Genomic DNA, 10,196 nt, shown 5'->3' with positions numbered 1-10,196 from the left:
TACAAGCAGCTTGATATTTTCTTACACTTGGTTTAGTTTAGTTTTTCAAGTTACTGCAAGCTGGCATAAAAGCAGCACTTGAGAACTTACAATGAGGTGAGAAATTCTGCTCTGATGCTCTTAGTTGAGCTCAGAGGGTGAAATCCCAGTTCCGCTTGCAGTTGATTTAATTTACTTAGTACACTGATAAACAAAACTTTGATCCTACAGATGCTTAATGTGTTTGTGAAGCTCAAATATTTGGTTGTCTTTGGAGGCTGATTTGATATGTTTAACTTTCAGAATAAAGGTTTTCCATGCACTGAGAAGAGTAGGCCTTTCCTTGGGTTCAACAAGCAGCCAGCAGGTACATTCTCTACAAATTTGTGTTAACACTGCTTGAGCTTTACTGCTTTGCAATCCTACGAGGTAGGAATATCTTTCAAAGTTTTGAAATAATTCAGGGTGTACATTGCACTTTCAGAAGTGACTTAAGTTTGTTTTCAAAGTATATTAGGTATCAAACAAACCCATAAGCCATATTTGCAAAAATTGCATTTGAAGCTAAATTGAACTATATTGAGCGAAGTTGATACCTGTAATGCACAATAGCAAACTTTAACTCTGGGATAGAAAGAGCAATCATTCAAGTGTCAAGTTAGAAGCTGTAGATTGTTCTCGTTGCTCTTCGTTTGTTGTGCAAAGTTAGACATGTTTAAAAACAGAGAAAGCAAATCTGCAAATTCTGTCACTGAAAGTTAAGCCATTCAAGGTGGAGATGAAAAATATAGTAAGTGTACCTTATGAGTAAGGTATTTGCTCTCCAGTTTGCCTTCATACTGTCTCCATAGATCAGTGCTTGCATACCAGGTTCTTCTAGATGAGAAGCTGCTTTAACTACTAAAATGCCAAGTGAGACGGAGGCTATAAAAGTTTGTTTCTTCCTGAAACACTGTGCTACTCTGAAACTGCAGTGAAAGCAGAGTTTAGGTCAAGGTTCACTGATGTTTTATCAGGCCTTTTTTTTTGTTTGGAGGGGAAGGTGTGGGGTGGGGGAAGAAAAAGGAGTAACTTGCTTGTGTGTCTCCATAATGGTATGCCTTGGTCTCCTGTATAAAAGCCCTCTCAACTCTTCATAGCTAACTGTGAAAGGCTAAGTGTCTTCTGGTTTTTTGCTATTCAGTCATAGTTTCTAGGTACATTAACTGTTTCCCAGAACAGGTAAATTCTTGCTTTAAAGGGTTGCGAGTTAGTCTCTCTTACACCTAAGGAGTAATTGACAGCCTAATTTTTCTTAGTGGGTAGGGGAAATTTGGATTGCCTAACAACCGAGGGATTCGTTGCTTTTCTGTTATAAGCCTTACCTGTGTATGTGCCTACAGGTTGTCTTTTAGGTTAGCATAAGCCTACATTTCAGTATAGTTTTGTTGACATGCATGAAGCTCTGATCAAAGCTGGCTGAATTTTTTCTTTAATTTTGCAGCTATATAACAATTTGTGGCAAAGCTCATTGGATGCAGCATCATTATAGTTGGTAAAGCTTCATTTTTTTTCTTTCAGTACATCATAGTTTTAATTATGCATTTCCTGTTTTCTCTGAATCTTAAATATGTAATAGGAGGAAATCTTAGGGCTCATAATAATGGGCATTTGAAAGGAATTTGTACGGGACTTTTCTGTATGACTGCTAGACTGTGCTTGAGGCAATGTATTTATTCTCAGAAGTCAGATGTGAGTGGAAAGGATCGGAGTATGAACAACTGCATGAGGATATTAGAGTGACTACTTATCTTGAAAGTCCTTGAACAGTGAGAGCACTGACTTCTTTATTGGCCATTTATATCTTTCTCTTAGCTAAGATGGATCTTGTTCAATTGGCAGTTAAACAAATGTTTGCAGTGTCATAGTGAACGCTCTGAGTGCCTCTATGGTTGCTATTTTCATTACTGCCAGTGTTAGACTTGATTCTTTTAGAATTCATGCCAAGAATAAATGTCCCAACTAGTTCCTTGTTAAACTAAGAGGAGGAATGGTCTCCTGTGGTGATGAAAAGGAGCTGCTGCTGTTCGATGAGGGAGGGATATGGTGGGAATGGAATTACGTGGTATTGCTCTACAAATTCTGTTCAGGCATAGACTAATGAGATACGTGTTTAATTTTGGGGGGTAGAAGTTACTTTCAAGTTACTGTTCTTTAAAAAAACATTATTTTCGGGAATCTTGTTAAAGTTGAGAACCACTCTTTGTGCTCTATTCTCCATCACATGTTCTTCCTAAAGTTTGCATCTAATCTGTTTTAACTGTATAAAGGTAACTAAAATAGGAAGTTGTAATACTTATCAAGACACCTTAAGTCTTACTGTTAATTCTTGTGTTCCCAGGCTAAGAACTCAAATGTACTGAAAAGATAAGTTTCTTTAATTGATGGAAAACTTTGAGTAACTTGAACTCATTTATCTTGTTATACAAAGCAATTACCAGCCCTTCCATTAGAATGTGTTGAGAGAACCTGGTTCTATGGCACGTTCGTTTTGGGGGATCAGATTCCCTGGTGATAACTCTGGAACTTCTGACTTGTGAACAAGCAGTTCTTCTCAGTCAAGAAAATAAACTTCTTTTTCCTTCTTTTTTTTTTTTTTTTTTAAAAAAAAAAGGTGGGGGAGAAACAAAGCAAGCCTTGATTCTGCAGTCAGATCCTTATGGCAGATCCTGTTAACTCAGTGGCCTTCTGTGAGGGTATAAAGGTCTATTCATGTAGATAGCATCAAAGGTTAGTGACGATTACTTGGAGGCAAGTATCAGGGGGGGAAAAATGAGGCAAATGTGCGCTTGTCTATGAAGAAGTGACTTCCTTAGCACCCACAAAAAAGTCGATGATTCCTGTAGGAAGCTAGTAGCTGCTGAGACTCTGAACTAGCAATCTGCTGTCTGATGTGGATTGTTACATTCCCAAATTTCTGTCCTTGTTTCCATTCACTGAAATGGGTTGTGGAATAAGATGACTGAAATTAAATATCTTTGGTACTATACATTCCATATCCTTCACTTCATCTTTAGCAGCTAGTTTGTTTCTCAGCTGCAGTACCTTTTATTTTCTGTAGTCAGCTGGGCCTTCCTGAGGTCAAATTAATATTTGATCACTTGTTTTCTTGCTCCTGCCAACTTTATATTTTGTTCTTACCTCTATTCCTATTTCTGGAAATTGAGTGGGAGACTCGTTGCCTTAGTTACAGTGACTAACCATTTCAAAGTTATTTATAATGTTTGTGTTTAAATAACCTGTATCACAATACGAATCACAAAACATTTCACATCAATAAAAAAATAAACAAAGCAGTCCATCGCTAAGTGCTGGGAGCATGCTTACAGTGCTGATTCTTGGGGGTTTTGTTTTCCTTCATTGTTGGGGGTGGAGGACAAGTTCTAATCTGGCATTTGAAGATGAATCTGAAATAAGATGTCTTGGTGCTATCCTTTGTGCAGATGAGGACAGAATCTTAATATTTAAGCACCGAAATATCAGGGAATATTATTCCTCCTCTCCTTCGTAATGACACTAGCACTCTTGCAAGGGGTGGGAATATACCAGTTTAACCATGTTAATTCAGTTGCAATTGCTCAGGCGTTGATGAATTACACAGCACTGACCCATTTCAGCTAGAAAAAAAAACTAGAGCTAATGCAAGAGTGGTGGGACTGAGTAGTTGGGAGAGAAAGGCAGATGAGACTTGTAGCCAGCTGGGTGGGTTAAAGAGAAAGCACCAGCAGTGATACGCAAGTGAAAGAGGGGCAAAATAGTTGGTCTGTAGCATCCTTGTAGATTGAGGAACTACTTATTAGCTGAAGCACCTAATGACTTGTCTCCTGTAACAATGAGATGCTCTTTACTGTGAATTGAATATAATCTTAGATTTTCATTGATTATTTCTACAGTAATGTATGTATGTGAATTGAGTGAACAATACCATGTAAGTAGATTGTTGTTTACATGACTAAAGCCTGCCTATTTAGGGCAGGCTGAACACTTAAATATTTTTTCTCACTAAATTACTGAAACTATATTTGAATTTGAGAAGTGTAAAGCAAAGGTCTGCCTATTCTAACACTGCGGTTTTGGGTAAAACAAGAAAAAAAACAAACCACTTTGCTTACACTTATGTTGTTAAACTTCAGAACTACATTTACAGGGATGGGGGGAGAAAAGCTTTCCTGCTCCAGAGTAGGAAAGAAGGCATCTTAATCATAAACTGACTCATATTAGGAGAACTTAGTGAATGTTTAGGTTTTGTACATAACTTTGCCTGTTTGCATGGGTTAGTCTATTTCTGACTGTGTTCTGAACTGTTGTGAAGCTATCCTAAATGTTTAATGTTTCCATACTTTCAAACAATGAACTGTCACTTAACGGCCTTCCTAATTCCAGCTGATGAGCATTTGCTTATAAGTTATTCTTGGTCATTCTGCAATCATGCAATTATACTTGAGGTTCCCTCTCACTTTGTGCTGAAATCCTGTACTTCACTTCCATCCAGTGCAGAGAAGAAAGCATGGGTACATCTGGATTTTTTTTTTTTTTTTTTTTTTACTTTGGCAAAGCAAAGATAGAACCGTACCTTAATGAAGGAAGAGAAGGGGGCACAAGCAAGGATTCTAGTCAGCATGACAAAATGAGAATGAAATTGCAGTAGTTAAAGCATTGAGGCCAAAATGAGCCTTTTTAGAGCTTGCAGAATTTCTAGCAGTCATGAAGAATTCAATGTTTTGTTTCAAGATTTTGCTGTTTGTCCTCTACATTTTTATAGCTCCATCTATACTGGTACCTCTAACAGGGAGGAAGTGGAACCTCCCATTCAGGAACCTGGTCATCCAGCAGCAGGCAGTACAAGCAACCAAGGATCTACCTAGCTCATAGCTGAAGGACCTATTTGAGTCATAGACAGCTGAACTGGGGGAAAAAAAAACACTTTCAGGAAGTTCCATAGTTATTTATATACTAACATAATCTGTAACTAATGCATAGTATAGTCATTTAAATCCATTGCTGCAGACTCAGGTTTGTATAATGTTCGGGGTAATTGGTATTCTCTCCTGTCCCATCTTTAGGTCATCTGCTTCTTCTGTCCATTGCTTATGATAGTGGGCAGGTAGTCTATACAAAGTCTTTATTTTCATCCTGAGCACTCGATGTCTCTTTCCTGCCTCAGATCTGTGTGGTGTCTGTTACTTTTTCTCTACCTCTGCTAACACTTCATTCTCTCACCAGCATCACCCCACAAAGTACTGTTGATAGGTTAAAATGAAGGAAAGGCACACATAAAATAAGCAGATGAAGGAAAAAAAATGCTAACATTATTTTTCTGGTTATGTTATTACTCATTGTTTTGAATTAGTGAAACATCCCAAGTCGTGGTACAAGGACACTTCAGAAATAGCACGTTAATGGAATTCCCTACCCCTCGCCTCCATTCCTTTGTAACCGCAGAGTTCTGTTCAGTTCCTGCTATGTTTGCTAAACCATGAGGATCAGTAGAAAGAGGTCTTATGCTTGATACTGTGTTGCTGTGCAATCTCCTTGCCAAATTAGAACCCTGTATTGGTACTGCCCGATAGTTTTCATTTCCTTTGCTCCTGAGTTCCAGGAGCAGTATTTTGTTTTACAGCTCTGCTGTATCTGTTGCTTTTTTTAATAATGTTCTTTCATTCTGGGGGATAATTTTCAGTATTAAGGAAGACTTGTAGAACACTTTCTCTTCTCACTTCTCTGTCACCTGCAAGGTTGCAAATTCCATTACTGTCCTGCATCATTCCTGATCCTTAGTAACCACCCAGCTCATAATTTATTTCTCCCAGTCCTACCCCATGATGTTATGTTTTCTGTTTCTTGCCATCCACAAGCACACAGCCATTTCAAGATTATTATCTAAGACTACTTAAGTCACAGATTGAGGTCTATTAAAATAGAACTTTTTAAGTAAAGAATAAGTAACATTTTATGTTTTGTCTATAGACATTTGTCTACTCTTTTTACCATAAGTTTAACAAATTATAATTACTGCAATCAGGGATGTAAATAGTCAATCTACTCCAGAAGAAATGGAGCTCAAGAGAGGAGAAGGTCTTCATAATGAGAGTAAAAGAAAGGTGAAGAAGGGATTTGTAAAGCACTAGAATGAGAACAAGAAGGACAGAAATGGTTAGGATATCACAGATTGTCAGTATCAGTGAACAGCAAAGCTCTTCTGATGAAATTCAGAGCTTCATAGTCAAGGATCATCCAAAAACCAATAGGTATCCAGCTACCCTGTGGAGCTCTGTTTGCAATGACGTCAAGACTGTGGTTCTTTTTTTTTACCTGCTGCACCTTTCTACAGCACAGGAAGGAGACTCTCCAGCATCTGTAGTCTCGAACTAACACTGTGAATAATATAGGGAAGATTGCTTTCTACTGTTTTTCTATACCCAGAGGTACAAAAAATGGTTTTGAGTCAAGTGTATCAAATTTGTCGTCTTGGAAGGACAAATATAGCTGCATGCAGTCACATCTTTTATTTTTGAAAAGGCTTCAACTTTGCACATTGTGAATTGGCTTTTTTTTTTAAGACTCACAACATCTAACAAGCCATAATTACTTAAAAAAAAATTGCAATTTTTTTCTATAGTTTGCATTTGAACAGATTAGTTGTGAGGTTTCCTCACCTGAAGGTTGATAGAATTCCTGCAATGCTCTGCATATGCGTTAGAACTGCTTTAGTAGTTGTTAAAGTATTAAACTTATTGCATACATAACTAAAGAATTAGTACTAGCATCAAAGTAGAGGTACCATGGTTCGTGACTGTGCCCACAAGTAGTAGAAGAATTTTGCAGAAAAACTAGCATGAATGTTAAAAAGCTGTTGATTACATCTTTGCATTTCAACCTAAGCTTCATCTGGAAGGCTCTCTTGCTGTTGCAGTGGCTGTAGAAAATACCGTAAGCATTTAGGGTATCGGACTGGTTTCCTGTCTCGACATCCAACCCCTTACATGGGGGAGCAGTGAGATATGTTTCCTTCTATAAAGCTCTTCACTGGAATTTACATAAGCCAAAGAAATAGTATCTGTTCGAATGACAGGAGGAATAGCAATGCCAGCGGTGTCTGTGGAGACTGTCAGAGGAGAAGTTCAGCTCCCTTTCCCTGGAAGCTTGCCATACCGGTATTAGCAGCGCTCTCCTCCATGCTGGTTGGAGGTGTTGCAAAGTCATTTTGGAATTGTCGTTCTGGAATAAGTTCTTTAGAAAATCGGCTCTTTGCTTCCTGAATGGCCACAAGCAGAAATAAATCTTCTAGGCCTGAAGCTCGGTCTTGTGGCAGCAGTCGGCCACAGTTAACTGAACCCAAAGACAGAATGAATGCGCCTGCAGAAAAGATCTCGGAAATGTCTGCTAGAGTTCGCCCTTCTAAGCTGTAGGAGCTCTTATTGCCTCTTCTGAAATACACGTGTTTTAGACATGTTCACAAAACCCCCCCACCCCCTTTTTTTTTTGTTAATATATATCATGACTACAGTGCCCACTAGTACTTCCCTTGTGTTGCCTGACACCACTTATTTTTGGGAAAAGTGACTTGTAGAAGTAGGACGGATAATTGAAGAAAAGAGGAGGAATCATTGGAATGATGTAACTTGACCTCAAGATTTCATGACCTGCTGTTGTGTGGAGTGCAGTGACGTGTAGCGTGGCTGTGAAGCAATGCATCATCACAGGATGCCTGTTCAGAATGCCAAGTTCTTAACTTTGCATAGTGTATAGTGTGGCTGCAGAAGTGAGGTGGCAACTGCTTTGGTGTATATTTGCACTGACTTGTTTTTTCACTAGGTAAGAAACAATGAAAATGACCCGTAACAAGCAAGGTTCAGAACAGGCAGAAACATTAGGGTATGTTTTTCTTGTTCTGTTCTTCTTTTAAGAGGTTAATTAACAGCCAAAACTGTGCTAATTATGTGACTTGGAAATTATCTACCACAGTGAAGGCCAACGTTTTCAGCTGACAGATAGGAGAAGGAAATACAGATACAAGAACTACTGAGTGCTCATGTATTTCTGGTGTAGGGTAGGACTGTCTGTGTGTGGCAGAAATGAAGTACGTTGCCTGAATGAACCCCGATCTTTAAAGTCATGTGGAGTATGTAAATTTTCATGAAAGGGTAGGAGTTTCATAATTTTAGGATGGAATTTAATGACATGCTGCTTCTTGGGTTGGTTTTTTTCATTTGTAAAGTTTCTAACAGCAATGATTGAAACTCACTGGCTTGTAATCTCCTGCCTAAAGCCATGGTTTGATATTTGGTTGCAGCTGAGCTTAAGCAGTCGCTTGTTCTTTTCTTCTGCAAAGTGGTGAAAAGGGTAGGGAGAGACAAATTATGTAGGTTAGCATATGACTGCTAAGTAGGAACTCGAAAGGAGTGTTTTGGCTCAGATAAACTTACTCTAATGTCTTCCTTTGTGACAAAAGTCCTGTAATCACAGAAGAGGTGTCTTCTGTGAGTGTCCTTTGGTTTGGGGGCTGGGAGGTTAGTGGAGGAACTTGAGTGTGATCTGCCTTGGACCTCTCTCTCTGGGAAAGTAACTTTAAAGTTGTTGGCCTGAAACTTCTTCAGATGTGTTTTGAAACTCAGCAACATGCTTAATTTTCTTGTCTGGTTACTGATTGTTTTTGGGTTTGAGTGTGGTTGTGAATTCCTCTTTAATTGTGAGGGAACCTAGGGTCTTAAGAATGTCTGCTTCTGTTTATAACATGTCATGTTGACTTACACTGACTACGAAAACACTGAAACAAGAAAAGTACTTCTCTAACATACTTGTTCACCACATGTGCTACTTTTCAGGACCATCAGCTTTTTCCCATCTCCCATATGACAACTGCGTGCCAGTTTTCTTGCAGCATTTCTTAGGGTTCCCCCCAGCCTTAGGCTGATCACGTGCACTGCTACTCATGGTTTTACAACTGGAGCTCTGAAAATGACATCAAAAAGACTTTCTCTTGCTTTCCATCTCTTCTCAGGAGGTTACAGTGAAAGTATAAGATCATGTTCAGGTAGTCCAGTTCTGAAAACTGTATGCCAAAAGTAGTCTGAACTTGCTGCAGCCTTTTCCCTCATAGAAACATGTATGGACAGAAAGCCCTTCAACTTCTTAGCTCTCTTGTACGCTTCTGCATGTGCAGCTCTAATTCTTGGACACCATCCAGTGACTGCTTGGAGTCATGCCTGTTGTGACTAGTGATCCCTCTATCTCCCTGCACAGAGATAGATGCTTGGGGTAGGGAAATACCTAATAAGAAAATACGCTCATAGAAAAATGGCTAAGTTGAAATAAACTAAAATAGTAATTGATCACTTCTCTATAAATAGTAATTAATGAAACATGTCAGTCTAAGAATAAATTTGTCTTCTGTAACGGAAGAAAATTTTTCATCTCAGCTCTATAGGAAATTGAAATATAAAATAGTAGTTAAACTTGTTTTATATTGCATATATCACCTAGTATGGTTGTATGGACACCACAACATAAGTGCATTGGTTGTGCAAATATTTTTAATAGCAGCTAAAAAAGATAAAATTTTGAATCGCCATTAATGAATACCTTATCAAGATGGACTATTTCTCACTTCATTCTGTTTCCCACTTTGATCCTGCTGCAAAGCTGTTTAATTCAGTGGGTTATGGATGAGGCTATTCATGCATTTGAGACTGGTTTAATCTTCTGGAATAAACGAATGATAAAACTACAAAGCTTGGTTTTAAAAAAAAAAAAAAGGCTATGTCTTTTGACTGTAAGAATGCCTTGGGAATAATTACCTTGGAAAATAAGGGTGTAATAAAATTGCATTTAACAATCTCCACACAAAGTTGTCTACATATTACCTGTATGTTTGTACAAGATACCTTTAAGTATTTTGAGCTAAACCACAAAGAATATGAAAGATTTAAGTGAGGGCCCTTGGCCCTTTTTTTTTTTTTTTTTTTTTTTAATTAAGAAGCAAGCAGGGAAGACTCAGTGAAGGTCAGGTTACAACTTCTGTTTCACATTTGTTCTTGAAACTGCTCATCAGCACCATTTTAAAATTTTTTTATATTTGCCTAAAAATCTTAGGCAGTCGTTCAGGGGCTGCTTCATGAGCAGGTCACCTGTCTCTGCTGTGGGCTCTAGAGCAGGGGACTGGAGGGTGGGATCAGTGC

General features: G+C 38.4%; 1 protein-coding gene across 1 annotated transcript in view; it reads left to right on the top strand.

Moving 5' to 3' along the window:
- Window positions 1-302: 302 nt before the first annotated feature.
- Window positions 303-10,196, top strand: part of ANKRD28 (ankyrin repeat domain 28) — a 130,363-nt gene continuing 120,469 nt past the window's right edge. Inside the window, exon 1 of the mRNA XM_019474480.1 lies at window positions 303-346. The gene's annotated coding sequence lies outside the window, so the exon portion shown is untranslated. The remainder of the gene's footprint in view (window positions 347-10,196) is intronic.

This window comes from Aptenodytes forsteri, unplaced genomic scaffold (assembly GCF_000699145.1).
Source record: "Aptenodytes forsteri isolate BGI_AS27 unplaced genomic scaffold, ASM69914v1 Scaffold9, whole genome shotgun sequence".
Lineage (NCBI taxonomy): Eukaryota > Metazoa > Chordata > Aves > Sphenisciformes > Spheniscidae > Aptenodytes > Aptenodytes forsteri.
The sequence above is the reverse complement of the archived record's forward strand: the minus strand, read 5'-3'. Positions and strand labels throughout refer to the sequence as shown.